General features: G+C 41.7%; 1 protein-coding gene across 7 annotated transcripts in view; it reads right to left on the reverse strand.

Annotated features, from left to right (window-relative positions):
* Positions 1-14,021, reverse strand: part of LOC146425412 (nipped-B-like protein) — a 163,505-nt gene extending 149,484 nt beyond the window's left edge. For all 7 annotated transcript variants that reach the window (XM_085041553.1, XM_085041551.1, XM_085041552.1 and 4 more), the window contains exon 1: positions 13,477-14,021. The gene's annotated coding sequence lies outside the window, so the exon portion shown is untranslated. The remainder of the gene's footprint in view (positions 1-13,476) is intronic.
* Positions 14,022-15,516: the final 1,495 nt, after the last annotated feature.

The following is a 15,516-nucleotide window of genomic DNA, read 5'->3' on the forward strand; positions in this document are numbered from 1 at the left end:
ACACAAAAACTGCATTTTCATATTTGTGAATTTTCTTTATTTGTATGGGCTGCAGATACCATTTTATTAATAAAAACCCACATGCATCCTATAAATACATCTCAATTCTAAACTGATATGCTAAAATAAAAAAGAAGCAAGTCTTAGGCCACACAGTTCCAAGTTACTAACTGAATTGCCAAGCTATGTTATGGGCATTTGGTGAAGGCCCAAGAACTGCTCCATAAAGTTAGATCAGTCCTCACAGGATCACACCACAACAATCCACACTGAATCCTTCCATCTCTGTATTCAACCTACAGATGTTCTGCTTACCTTTTATGTACTTTATTCTCTGGGCACTTGACTCTAAATGACTACCATCTTCTTTTCTTAAGGATCTAAAGCTCACTACTGTGAAAGAAAAGGCTAATTATAGCCTTCAGTTTCTCTGAGGCTTTAATACAAAGCTTTCTACTACAGTATTCAGACAGCACTATTATCCTGGCTGTTGCTAAGGCAAACGTGAACTATGGCCCATATGGTACAGATACATGGACAGCCACAATTGACCATGCAGATAAATCTAATAAATAAACTGAAGACTAGATTACTCAGTAATGCTTATTTTTTTAGTTTTAATAGAATTTACACAATTGCATGTTGAGCACTTTATTTTCATAATTTGTTCAACTGCAACAATTTGCAATGAAGTATCCATTTTTTTCTAGCAAGGGGATGGATTTTTAAATGCAGATCATTTACATTTTAAGTGTCACAGAGTTTTACATATGTTTAAAAAACCCATTAAAGCCCCACTGAAATGAGATTATCATCACTATATCTTTTAATTACTTAAAAATTAAACATTTAAAAATATCCCAAAATAAGTGTTATGTATTTCAGGTCATCCTGTTATGAGAAAAATACAGTTATAGTTGCTTGCCTACCATCACTCACTGACAAATGAAAATAAGTACGTACAAAGTAAGATATGGAGCACAGCATTTCTATATATATGTAGAGCAGCACCTGCGAGGGAAAACTAAAGTTGATCTTTGCAGTCTTCCCTGGGATGCAAGTGATATACACCCACCCTTTAGAGAGGTAGCTCAATCTTTCTAGTGTGAAACATTACCATTATTTCACAAGTCACAGGCTACTTTTGGAAAAGATTCTCAGTTATCTATAGCTTTGCTATTGTAGAAGTATAGAATCAATTTTCTTTTTTCCCAAACTGGAAATTACTTTAGTACAAAGGAATCCCAGAGACTACGCATATTTATGGGAATCTTCTGGCAATACAGAAGCATTAAAAATGAAGCATGATATCCTTCTAGTTTCATTCACATGCCATTTAAACAGAGAACAGAAATGGTTTAAATGGACCAAGCCTCAACTACCTTAAACTTGCATCAAAATTAACATATACACTCAAGTAGAAATAAGGAGTAGCTAGTTCTCAGTTCCTCATCTTTCCTTTTTTCATTTGACACTGAGGCACCTACATGGGTAGGGATACTGTCTTTTGCTAGCGATTCACCCAGGCTTTCAAACTATTGAGTTCCTTTCCCGTTTTCCAATAGTGTAATAACTTACCACCAACCTCTGTGATAAAACACACAACTGAGAGTATCAAGGAAAAGATCTGTTCTTGTGAGAACAGGCTGTTTATCTTCTAACAAAAAATTAAACTTCAAAAAAATTAAACTCTTCACATTAAACTCACAGGACATGATCCAGGGACAATTCTCGATTCATAACTGTTTTTCTGTTTTTAACAGTTGCCATGGGAAACCATAAATTAAAGCTTGCAAAACTGCAAGTGGCCTTCACAGACCATACATTTGACATGACTGCATGCTTTGGTACACATGATAATATAGAATAACATGAAATAGCAGTTTAGTACTATATAGAGTATTGCTGTTAGTATAAATTTGTCTCAGATATAAATATTAATTTACGTTTGTTTTCCAGGCTCACGTTACAAAGAACTTGAGCTCCTCCCAATTCTAATTATCCCTAATGTTTACTGACAGCAAACATCCATTTCCACATCTTCTAAGACATTGGATGTTGAGTAGGCGATTCTTATTTCTAAAGGATATTAAGGCAAGTTTTCAAACACAATTCTGTCCTTTTCTGTGAAAAAGTATCTATATGCCTTCCACACAGATAATTATAAAAATTCTCTCCCATTATCTGAAGCTAATTAACAACTACATTAACATACTGTTGAGGAATATGTAAGCTACATGAGCACTGAATGTATTAAACTATGTTCAGAATACAGAAAGTTAATGCAAACAAATCACAAGTGGAAGCCTACCACTACATCTTTGCAATGAGCACTCTGAGCCACAACCCACCCCATCCCCCAAAAATAAAAACATCTTTAACTCACAAAGATTCATAAAATGATTAACAACAATTCGGGTTTTATCATAATCAACCACAAGAACAATGCTAAGCAATTAGGTCTTCACAAGGTGAATCTATTCTACAAAAAGATTATATACTATTAAAAGAAAAACAAAAATGCTACTTAAATAGTCTTGTGTGCACCAATTTATAATAGATTTCAGTGAATAAATATTTTATTATATTTTAATACCCTAAGATTTAGGGACAAACTTATTGAAAGTCCAACTGAAGTTCTAACTTACTTCAGGAAGCAAATATGTTGATATAGATAATTTTCAAGTAATTATACCTATTTAAACCCACTGAAGGGAATACATCTGCAGAAGTATGATTTTAAAGCATTATTTGACAAAACAACTTCACTAATGAACCTGTACATAACTTGATTTACAGAATATTTATGTCATAACCATGCACATGAAATTAAACTGAATTCTACCAAGGTGAATATCATTTTACTAATAAAACCTCTAAGTTCTGTACAGCAAATTTAATCTCTTTGATATCTGATGCTGTTTCTATAGGATCATTTTTAAAACTAAACTACATTGAGGGGAACCTTAATCCATCGCACTCATACCAGTTTAATGCCAGCAAGAGATGCCTAGAGCCTGGAGAGGGATCACAGGTCAGCAGGAGAGCAGCTGAAGGACAACACCAAGGAATTCCAGGCACTCCAGCCAGTAAGCCAGCTTCATCAGGGGCCCAACTTAAACATCCCTATGCAAACACACGCAGCATGGGGAATAAACAGGAGGAATGAGAGACGTGCACATGCCTACGATCTTACTGGCATCATGGAAACATGGTGGGATGACTCCTATGACTGGAGTGCTGGAATGGAAGGATACAGGCTCTTTAGCCTGTATCAGGAAGGACAGACAGGGAAGACGAGGACGCAGTGTTGCCCCCTATGTCAATGACCATCTGGAATGCATGGAGCTCTGCCTGGAGATGGATGAGGAGCTGACCAAGAGCTTATGGGTCAGGATTAAAGGGAGGACAGGGACAGGTGATTTTATAGTGGGGGTGTGCTACAGGCCATCTGACCAGAAAGACTGAGCCAATGAGGCCCTCTACAGACAGATAGGAGCAGCCTCATATTCACAAGCATTGGTGCTCATGGGAGGCTTCAACCACCCAAACATCTGCTGGAGGGACAACACAGCAGGGTACAGGCAATCCAGGAGGTTCCAGGAATGTGTTGATGACAACTTCTTCCTCCAAGTGACAGAGGACCCAACAAGGAGAGGTGCTATGCTGGACCTTGTTCTTGCCAACAAAGAGAGGCTGGTGGGGAATGTGAAGCTCAAGAGCAGCCTTGGCTACAGTGACCATGAAATGGTGGAGTCCAAGATCCTTGGGGCAGCGAGGAGGGTGCACAGGAAGCTCACTGCCCTGGACTTCAGGAGAGCAGACTTTGGTCTCTTCAAGGAGCTCCTTCATAGAGGCCCATAGGATAAAGCTCTGGAGGGATAAGGGGCTCATGAAAGCTGGTTAATATTCAAGGATCACCTCGTCCAAGCTCAGGAGTGATGCATCCCAATAAAGAGGATGTCAGGCAAAAATGCCAGAAGACAACTGCATGGATGAACAAGGAGCTCCTGGAAAAACTCAAACACAGAAAGGAAGCCTACAGAGGGTAGAAGCAGGGACAAGTAGCCTGGGGGAAAGACAGAGAGATTGAGCATCCAGGGATCAGATTAGGAGAGCCAAAGCCCTGAGAGAATTAAACCTGGCCAGGGACATCAAGGGCAACAAGTAAAGCTTCTATAGGTACATTAGCTATAAAAGAAACACTACGGAAATATGGGCCCTTTCCAGAAGGAAACAGGAGACCTGCTTACCCAGAATATGTAAAAGGCTGAGGTACTCAATTACTTTTTTGCCTCAGTTTTCACCAGCAAGTGCTCCAGCCACACTGCCCAAGTTGCAGAAGGTGAAGGCAGGAACTGGGAGAATAAAGAACCGCCCACTGTAGGAGAAGATCAGGTTTGAGAACATCTAAGGAACCCAAAGGTGCACAAATCCACGGGACCTGATGAGATCCATCCAAGGATCCAGAAGGAACTGACAGAGGAAGTGGCTAAGTCATTATCCATAATATTTGAGGCATTATGGCTATACAGTGAAGTTCCCAGTGACTGGAAAAGGGAAAGCATAACCCCCATGGGTGGATTTGCTGGAGGGTAGGAAGGCTCTGCAGAGGCATCTGGACAGGCTGGAGCAATGGGACAAGGCCAATTATATGAGTTTCAACAAGGCCAAGTGCTAGGTCCTGCCCTTGGGTCACAACAACCCCCTGCAGCTCCAGGCTGGGGCAGAGTGGCTGGAAAGCTGCCCAAAAGAAAAGGACCTGGGGTTGCTGAACAACAGCAGCTGAACATGAGCCAGCATGTACCCAGATGGGCAAGAAGGCCAATGGCATCCTGGCTTGGATCAGAAACAGTGTGGCCAGTAGGACCAAGAGAGTGATTGTCCCTCTCTACTAGGCACTGGTGAGGCCACACTTTGAGTGCTGTGTCCAGTTCTGGGCCCCTCACTACAAGAAAGACATTAAGGTGCTGGAGCAAGTCCAGAGAAGGGCAATGGAGCTGAGGAAGGGTCTTAAGCCCAATAAGTGGCTGAGGGAGCTGGGGGTGTTTAGCCTGGAGAACAGGAGGCTCAGGGGAGACCTTCTCACTCTCTACAACTCCCTGAAAGGAGGGTGGAGCCAGGTGGGGGTCAGGCTCTTCTCCCAGGACAATAGGGAGCAATAGGACAAGAGGAAATGGCCTGAAGTTGGTCTAGGGAAGGTTTAGATTGGATATTTGGAAAAATTTCTTCACAGAAAGTGTTATCAAGCACTGGAACAGGCTGCCCAGGGCAGTGGTAGAGTCACCATCCCTGGAGGGATTTGAAAGACATGTAGATGTGGATGCTGAGGACATGGTTTAGTGGCAGACCTGGCAGTGATGGATTATTGGTTGGACTTGATGATCTTAGAGGTCTTTTCTAACATAAATGATTCCATGATTCTGCCCCTCTACTCCACTCTTATAAGACTGCACGTGGAATACTGCTTCCAGTCTGGGGCCCCCAACATAAGGACATAGACCTGTTGGAGTGAGTCCAGAGGAGGGCTATGAAGATGCTCAGAGGGCTGAAGCACCTCTCCTATGAAGACAGACTGAGAGAGTTTGGGCTGTTCAGCCTGGAGAAGAGAAGGCTCCAGGGAGAACTTAGAGCACCTTCCAGTGCCTGAAGGGAGCCTACAAGAAAGCTGGAGAGGGACTATTTACAAGGGCATGGAGTGACAGGACCAGGGGGAATGGCTTCAAATAAAGAGGAGAGGTTTAGATGAGATATTGGGAGGAAATTCTTCATTATTGGAGTGGTGATGCACTGGCACAGGTTGCCCAGAGAAGCTGTGGCTGCCCCATCCCTGGAAGTGTTCAAGGCTGGGTTGGATGGGGCTTGGAGCAACCTGGTCTAGTGGAAGGTATCCCTGCTCCTGGCAGGCAGTTGTAATGAGATGAGCTTTAAGGTCCCTTCCAACCCAAGCCATTCTATGATGCTATGAAAGTTTAGTATAACAGAACAGATGATTCTAGGTGTGGTGGTTTTGATTGGCCCAAACTTCAGTAAAGTATTTTTTGACATCTGGGAGAAATTTGGACCCCTCAGAAGCTGTTGTGGTAGGCCTGGGGAGGTGTCTGAGGGGTGGGGAGTGGCACAAAGATGGCTCCTGTGTGTCCTGAGTGCAAGTTCTGGAAGTTTTTACATCAAGTCCAGCAGAGCCAATCTCTGATGGCTCTGAAGGTGATGGACATGCTGCCAGCCAAGTTTGGGCCAATTAGAGGTGCTGGTTACGCCTCTGTGAAAACATATTTAAGAAAAATTCAAAACAAGGTAGGCACACACTTCTTTGTAGTTGGAGGAGGAGGAGGTGGAGGTAAAAATATGTGAAGGGAGAACAACATGGAGACACCAAGGTCAGTGAAGAAGGTGGGGGAGGAGGTGCTCCAGGCACCAGAGCTGAAAACCCTCTGCTAGCCAGGGTGAAGGCCATGGGGGGAGCAGGTGGTCCCCCTGCAGCCCATGGAGTCCACAAGGATGCAGAAATCCACCCACAGCCCACACCAGAGGAGCAGGTGGATGCCTGGAAAAAGCTGTGATCCAGTTTGGAGTCTCATTGAAAGAGTTAAAGCTACAAAGGCCTTGCAAGGGAGAGAAAGGCCTTGCTCCTGGGATGAAAGCAGCCTGGCCTCAGCTCGGGAGAGTCTGCACCTTATGGACAGGAGGACTCGCAGCAGAATTCAGGCGGGATGTTGCTCGTTAGATTGGACCCACGCCAAAGAAGTTCCCAGAGGACTGTCTCTCGTGGGAGGGACCCCATGGCTAAGTAGAGAACCCCTCTCCCCGATTGGACTGACCAGAGAGCACCCCTCACCCTGCCCCCTGTCTGTGTTGCTGGTTTGGAAAGAGGAAAGAGGGAAGGGGGGTGAACGGAGAGACTGCTTCTTAAGAGGGAGGGGGTGAGAGCAGAGAAACTGCCTGAAAGAAAGAGAGAGAGATAAGTAGAGATAAAGAGTATTTGTAGTAGAAGAATTGTGGTGATGAATAGATTTATGGACCTACTCTGTGGACTGAGAAAATACCCCACACCCTGCCTCCCTACCCGGGCTTGTTGGTTAAAAAGAGGAAAGGGGGTGAATAAAATGGGTTTGTAAGAAGGGGTGAGTGAACAAAATAGTGTATGAAAAGTTTATTTTTGCCTTGCATTTATCCTCCAACTCTGTTGGGTAATTAAATCACTTTTTGCAACTTTAAGCTTGGAGCCTGTCTGCCCTTTTTCTTCCGTGCGTCCTCCTACCAGTGTCCTATCTCATTTGACTCACGAGATTGGTGTGTATTTTTGCAGGTTTTTTTCTTGCAGCAAGAGAGAGTCGAGGTGCCTGGCATTTAGTCAGGGTCAAACCCCGACACTAGGAATTGCTTAAAACTGCCAAATTTTCATAGGATATACTGAAATTTTTCTATATTACAGATTATGCCTCAATAACAGTTTTTAAGGAACCTGCCAGGAATAATAAATCATCACTGGGAATACTAGTAGAAAAAAAAATAACTTCCCTTTATTAAAAAAAAAACAACACCTAGCATGTACTGTAGTAAAAACAAACAAACAAATAAACAAAAACCCAATAGTCTCACTTTGAACTAGGAGTTTAACAGACAAATCACAATGCAGATTTTTCATTTTCTCCTCAGGAAAAAAATTAAAAATCAAAGTTAAACTGATTTTAGATCTGCACAAGGCACTGTCCATGAGTTCTCACCACAGTCTTATTATAGTCTTATCAAAATTTTACCAGCTTTTAGACTGCAAAAAGAATGTTTCAGCTTATTTTTTTTACACATGCAAAGGTAGTTGCTGTATGCGGCATCCAATGAGGGATCTCTAAATTTTCCCCCGTCCTAGTTTTGGCCAAGGACTGGGGAAGCCTGGAACCGTGTAGGCGTGTCTGGGTTATTCTATACCACTCGCATCATTGCTAGGGGGCAGAAGTAAAGGATTATTACTTCCAAGAAGAAAGGGGTGTGACTTCGGGGGGAAGAAAAATGTGGCGTGCAGAGGGGCTGTAGCACTTCTGTTCCTTTTCCAAGGGAAGCAAGCAGCGAATGGAGCGGTGGGGTAACGCTGGTCCTGACCAGAGGGTTTGTCAGCCATTGTTTTTCATTGTGTCAGGCTTGGAAGAAAAACATGCGTGCAGAAGGTCCGGGGCCAATTTTGTTCTTTGTCTAGGGGGCCATGTGGCATCAGGTCAGCTCAGGCTTGATGAGCATTTTTTGGATGTAAATCACCCTCTTTTTGTATATTTTGTGTACTTTTGTTATTAATATTGTTGCTGTTACTGTTTGCTTTCTTATCTCATTGCTGTTTCCAGTAAATTGTCCTTATCTCAACTCAGAATTTCTGCCTTTTGTATATCTTACCCGAAGGGGTGGGGGGAGGGGAGCAGCTTTGTGGGGCTTAATTTCCAGCTGGGCTTAAACCACAACACCCCCTATAATTAATATCCAGAAAGCATATCTGGAGAAAAAGAGGAAGCAACATAATTGAATGGAAAATAACACAAAGACAGTGGAACAGTATCAAAACCTAAAATCTGAAAATAAAATTTCAAAAACAAAGTACTCGTTACCTAATCCTTTCTGAGTGCCTGGTCAACACAGAGGAGAGATTGTTAGCTCAAACACGAGATATAGTGCAACCCCTATCAAAGATGTGTTTACATTCAAGAAGCTTGATAAATTACATTATTTAAAAAAAGAGAAAAAAAGGTCAGAACTATAAAACCAAGCACTCAAGTCTTAAGAAATGTGAAAATTATTGTTACTTACGCCTACAATTCAGTCCCTTGTGTATTATAATAGTCATTCTTTCAATGATCATATATTGTTTTTGTTATTCACAGGATCCCTGCCTCATATATGGCACATGACTTATACATTAAACAAATCAGAGTTACACAAAAGATGCTTTCTTCCGGACATTACATTTTTTTACTAAGGAATTTCAATAATATGGTTAATAGATCAAATCAAATTTAAAAAGTTTCCTATCCAAGAGATCTTTTGCCGGAAACTGACAATTTGTAAAAAACCAACTCTTCTTAAAAAAAAAAATTCTATCACAAGGAAAGAAATAAATACAAATCCTACCTGTTCCATAATATACCCACAGCCTCTGGGTCATGCCTGGAGCATATGATAACAACATAAAAAGACATATGGTGGAAGAAAAGCTCAACAACCTCTCTGTCTGATATAGATCAGACATTTGAACTTGAACTTCCTATGTCCCAAAAGCAATGTTCTGGTTAGGAAGATGCTTACTATACCTGTGAACAGTCTTGCTTTCCTAACAGAGCCATACAGCTGCTGGACAACAAACTGACATCAGAATGAAATGGTCTGACCACTAGGCTGCAGAGGTTTCCATTCAACCAGTTTACACCAACTACAACAATTATTTAAGAGGCAGAGTATTTTTCCTAACAGCCAATAACCAATGCTTAGGATACTCTCCAGGGTTGCTAGTTCCTGCTGGAAATTAATCGCCTTCAATATTGCAGGCACACCATTTAATTACTTGTGGGATTTGGGTTATCTAGTTCTTGTCTCTGTTCTTACTGATAAACTTTAAGAGATTATGGTTTCTTCACAATATGGAAGATCATTCTTTTTAATTTTTCAGGACAGAAAATCTATTCTTGTCCAGCTCTTGGCATGATCAAGACATCTGAAACTGAATAGATGTTTTAAGGCCATTGGCAAAAACCCATTCTATATTTCTTAGATATCCATCACAAGAAACAATAAGCTTGATATGTTGAAAATGCGGGGCACTCACAACCACAAAGTCAAAGAAAACAATGCTATGAACTTCCTAAATGCTGTAAAGTAACTCTACAAATCTCAAGAATAAAGCATGTCAAATTGAAAATTGCTTATAAATCACGTTAACTTGTTATTTGACTCAGTTTCAGTCTTCCATCTGTAAAATTAAAATATTTAACAGATGTGCAAAAAAAACTCTAATGTTTGTGAAATGCAGATATGTATTTTGAGATAATTCCTACAAATTCATAGATTGAAACACTTCAGCATTCATGAACTATTTGGATGGCATACAGCAGGTAAAGCAGTAGGCTGCACAAAGAAAAACAAATATATCAACTGGGTTATAACAGTATACCAGTCAGCTATGATTTCCCATGCACTGTATGAAGCATTGAATTGTGACCAGAAGGGTAAGGGGGAAATACAGTAATATAGTTAAAAGCCCAGTGTATGGGGAAGGGAGCTGGATTAAGTTTGTTTCTGAAATTTTAGTCTGCTGTTTCCTTATCAGAGTCCCTGACTGCAGCCCAGCATTTTTTAACTACTCCTTTAAAATGCATTGCCTGTCTACACATACACACTCCTTCAAGAAATAAAGTGCTTCAAATCAAGACAGAGAAATAATCTGAAAAATGAAAATAACTAATCATTTAAAGAATTTTGAGATCTCCAACTGGAAAACCACTTAGAACCAACTGATACACATACTAAAAGCAATAAAAAAAAGTTTTCTTTAATTCTTCCCAACTTAGTTTAACATGAAAAAAAGTTCTTCAATGTTTACTTTTTTCACTATTTAGAGGTATAATTTTGCTTCTCTAATGCTGTTCTGTTTCTCCTAAATCAAAACATTAAAAATTATTTGAAAAAAAGAAGTATAAAAACAGCGTCAAAAGGAAGCATTAAAAAAGTAGAAATAAAACCTGTACACAGGAAACATTCAAAATTTACAAGGTAGTCAAAAGCACAAAATAAAAAGAACAGGAAGAAAATATTTTCCTCTTTCAATTGAAATAATTGCTACAACTAACACCTCAAGAGTAATTAATTTTGTATTTCCATAACATGAATAAAATAACTACATCCTCCTTAACCAGTTAGCTCTTGTGATAAACAGTGGACCAGTTTAAACTGCTAACACTAGGACAAAAGGAGTATGAAAGTGACAGCTCTTGCTTCCCATACACACACACTCTTAAATGTGCTAAAAATACCATCTAAACAAAAAAAAAAATGTCATCTTATAAACATTCCCACATTAAGTATTTTTGTATGCTAAATATATTTTTATGACAAAGAAATTTACAACTACATAAACTGTGATGGTGCAACTAATTCAGGATTAACCACATATGTCTCAGAACAAATAAAAAAAAAAAAACCTCATTACAAATAGGCATCACCTTAAGTTTCCCTCTGTAAATACACCTATTTTTCATACCAGAAAAGTGCATGTTTTCTGATTTAAGAAAAAAAAGTACATCATAAACACAACCCAGGCAAGATAAACTTGACAGGAACTATATAACTACAGTAGCTTATTTCCTGCTCTTAAATATATTTAAAGCAAGCCTCTTTAAATAAGTCAGAAAAGTTCAAACAATGGCTTAGAAAACCCATTTTTATTAAAATGAAGGCTGGACAAAATAAACAAATGAGCTCATGTCCCTTCTTGATGATGAAACTACCCAAAAACTACAACTACTTTCTTTCCTGTAAAGCAGTTACACTCGACCTCTATGCTTACCACGGACCAAAAGAAAACAGCAATGCAGCTACACACAGAGATAGGGGCAGTTAGAGATGACTAATGGCTCCCTCTGCAATTCACAAAATTTAAAATTAAAAAGCTGCTTTTTCAAAGTGTAAATGGTTCCTTTCCACACACATAGGCCTGAGACCCTGTTGCAAACAGTGTCTAACAGGACCAGGCAGCACAAAGACAGGAATGGGAGATCAGTGGGAGGGAGGGAGGGAGGGAGGGAGGAAGGGAGGAAGGGAGGAAGGAAGGGAGGAAGGGAGGGAGGAAGGGAGGAAGGGAGGAAGGGAGGAAGGGAGGAAGGGAGGAAGGGAGGAAGGGAGGAAGGAGGGAGGGATTTGGGCCGAGCAGGATCTTCAGGCTTTTTAAAATTCAAACTGCTCCCTAACCAATACAAATCACGGACACGCTACTGACTACACTACACAGATTTACAGCATTAAAAACACACCTTCTACGTGACAGCTATATTCACTTCACCCTTTTAGAGAAGTATCAAGGCACTCAAAGTCACAATAACAGAGTTTATAAGACTCTAAACACAATATACCAGAAATTCATCACCACTTATTATTACAAGATCTGTCTGAACAACTAAAAACACTACTGAAAAATAGACAAATTCTGTAATGTTGATACTTGTTTGCCATTTACAAATTTCTTTTCTCTATGAAAGATGAAACTTGGTATTTTAAAATTTCCCTCAATTATGTAATTTTTGTTTGAGTATTTTTATTAGTTCACAGAGTGTTTATTTTACATCTACCTCAACTTTTAATAACACTCTGAACTCTACCACACAGTAAGTCCAAGATTTACCTTACTCTAAATTACCTACCATTTATAAAGACGTGACACTTAATCGTCATTTACAAAACACATCTGACTTGTTAAAATGACAACTAATTACATACTTAAACATCATGGACACAAACAGCCAATAATGACCTCAGGATCTCAAAGGAATACGGCCTGACAAGATATTATGACACTTTTTAAACGTTCCTCATTTTCACCTAATTAAATGTACTATTGATTCTCAAATACTTAGACTAAGATCTCATCTTCACCTTGACCCCTGAAACGTCATAAACATAGCACTCTACACATGACCCCTCTCCCATTTTCTGTTTTTCAAGAGTATAAAATAGTATTTCATCTGCATTTAATACGTATTCCTGTAACGTATACAGCACATGCACATTGAGATTTTGTGGAGTACCTGACACAATATGCTTGTCTATCTGTATTTTCTAGGTCTACAGGCCTCCGTGTTGTGTCAATCATGCCACAAGCGCTAGTTTTATGCTATAAATATAGTCAGTGATTAACACACTAATCAATTGCCATATTATTTAGAAATTAAACCTCTATACATTATAAATCCATGTGCCTTCGAAGTTTTGAATGTTCAGAACAGAGTTGGTTAAAAAGAGAAGATAATAGCAAAGAGAGCTAGTATTTTTGTTCCTGGGTATTTACATTGTCTCTCTTTCCCTATTCCTCCACTTACTTCGCCCCCGACTCCAGAAGTTGTAAATATGGCAAAGGATCAGTGCACATTTGTGACTTGTTGTATTGCTTCCTCCTCCTCCTGCTCCTCTCCGGATTGAGGCCTGTTACTGAGAAACCGCTTCGCCTTTCTAATCCCCGAGCTGGAGTAAAGGCGCTGGCCGACAGGCGTCCGCCCTCCGCCGGGCCTGAGCCTCCCGGCAGCCCGGGAAGAACTAATCTCCTCCCCCAGACCCAACCGAGCAGGAAGGGGGGTTGCTAAATAAACACCTCCGGTCACCACTTACTCCCCTCTATCCCGGATAGAAGGTAATCCCCTCTGCTCCCGGCAGTGCTGGGCCGCTGGGCCGGGAGGCACGGCCCTCTGCTGGAAAGGGCAGAGAGAGGAAGGGGAGATGAAGGGGGTTTACCTGAGCAAATCGGCGTCCGAATCCAACAAGAATCCGAGAGAGGGAGAGAAATCCGCCCCCTCCCTCCTCAGAGGAGCTGTGGCCGCTGCTAGGCCGCGGCCGCCGCCACCGCGGAGCAGGAGGAGGATGGGAGATAATATAACAACAATAATCCGGGCCGGGAGGGGGGCTGTCTCTTCTTCCGTCTCCTCCTCAGTGCAGCGAACATGTAGAGCCAGGGGGTGAGCGGCCAAGACAAATCCCTTTTTCCCCGAGCCTGCTTCACAGCGTCAACACGGGCCGAACCAAACCGGTTCCGAGACACATTGCAAGCCGCGGGGTAGGGGGGAGGGGAGGGCAGGGCAGGGCAGCTGCCAAGGGGCCGCTGCTCCCTCTGTACATGCGAGTGCAGGAGGATGGGGGAGGGAACAGCCTGAGCGGAGTAAGCCGTGAGTCGGTACCGGGGGGGCGGGGGGGCGGGGGGGGGGGAAGGAGGAAAAGGAAGAAGAAGAGGAGGAGAGGGAGGAGAGGGGAAAAGAAAAGAAAAGGAAAGGATAGGATCCTCTGTGTGTGTCTCTCGCTCCCTCTCAGAACAAAATGCCGACCGGAAGTGCAGCTGCAGGAAAGACTCCCTCCACCGGCGCCAAACACCAACAACTTCCCCTTTCTTACTCACTCAACTAGCGTCGCTTCCGCTGCCGTTACTGAGCTGCTCCACGCCGCTCCCTTCCCAGCTCTGCTACAGTTGGAGTGGTTCCCTCTGCCTACCTCGCCTAGCAGCAGCGGGCACAACTGGGTCTCCGCTGCGTAACTGTCTCTCCCCTTCCCCACCCCTTCAACTACTGCCTCAGTTCCTTTCTTCTCTCCCCATCTGGTGAAGAAGACCGGAATTTGTGCTTAGGCCTGCGCTGAGAGGAAGGCAGCCAGTGATTTGTGATGGAGTGACCGTTGAAAAAAAACACGTTTTGGGTTTTATTTTTGCCTTCCTTAAGGATGATAGGAAGGAGGACTGCAAAATAACAACTCCTAGGAGGCGGGCTTAAAGAGGCGTCTTAGAATGAACTCACAAAAGTGGCAGTCCCGTCCTTCTTTACCTCCCTGCCCCCGCGGATGAGATGTGTCAGACCTGAGACGCTTCCTGGAGTTACCGTTCCCTCTCGTGTTCGTCTGTGTGGGTGTAAATAGGCCGCGTCGCAGGAACTGAAACACCCGATGCTGAAAGCGTTGCCGGGATGAGGAATTTACAAATGGACGTACCGAAGTGGAGTAGCTTATAAAAACAACCTTTTTGGACGAGCACGGGGGGGAATGCTGGTGTTTGGATGAAGGGCCCTTTGCTAGAGGCTGATGCTCTCTGCCACCACCAGGCTTACTGGAAATATTTTAATTGCGGGTTGTGAAGGAGTGTTTGGTGAAAGAGAATGTCCTAGTCTGAAAGATTTTCTGGGTTTTTTTCTGTACAGGTAAAACTGGGAACAATCACAGAACGGCTTAATAGCATTTCTATCTGATGAATTAACTATGTAATTTCCTACTTATGTCGTTTTGTTCATCAGTATTTGGACAAAAGTCCTTTGATTTTTAGAGGAAGCCCTCCTTGTCTGCGGACTTCAGGATTCAGCCATACAGTTGAACACAGCTAGCTTTAAATACCCTGTGACATATAAACACACTTTTTCAGTGCTGGATGGATATTATTTGCACAAAGGGATAATATCTTGCACCAATGAACTTGAATCTTTTCAAGTCTTAGGATCTCCTGAATAACACTCTGTCTTTAATACAGATTTAAAATGCTTCTCTCAAGCTTAAAGAGCTATTAATTCTGTAATGTTGGATGAATCAAAGTTTGTTTTACAAGTATATGGGGTTTAGTTTGAAAGTACAGAAATGAAAATGGCATTTGAGACTACAGTAATTCAGTACTGGAGATATTAATATCTAATGAGTACATGGTCATGTAAGTTTAATGAAGACAGAGTAAACTAGGCTCTGAAAGAAATGTATTATATGCCTCTGTTCCAAGCTAATACAAAAGGTCCAAATCCTATAATTGTTTAT

This window comes from Lichenostomus cassidix, chromosome W (assembly GCF_008360975.1).
Source record: "Lichenostomus cassidix isolate B80296 chromosome W, HeHo_3.0, whole genome shotgun sequence".
NCBI classification, from domain to species: domain Eukaryota; kingdom Metazoa; phylum Chordata; class Aves; order Passeriformes; family Meliphagidae; genus Lichenostomus; species Lichenostomus cassidix.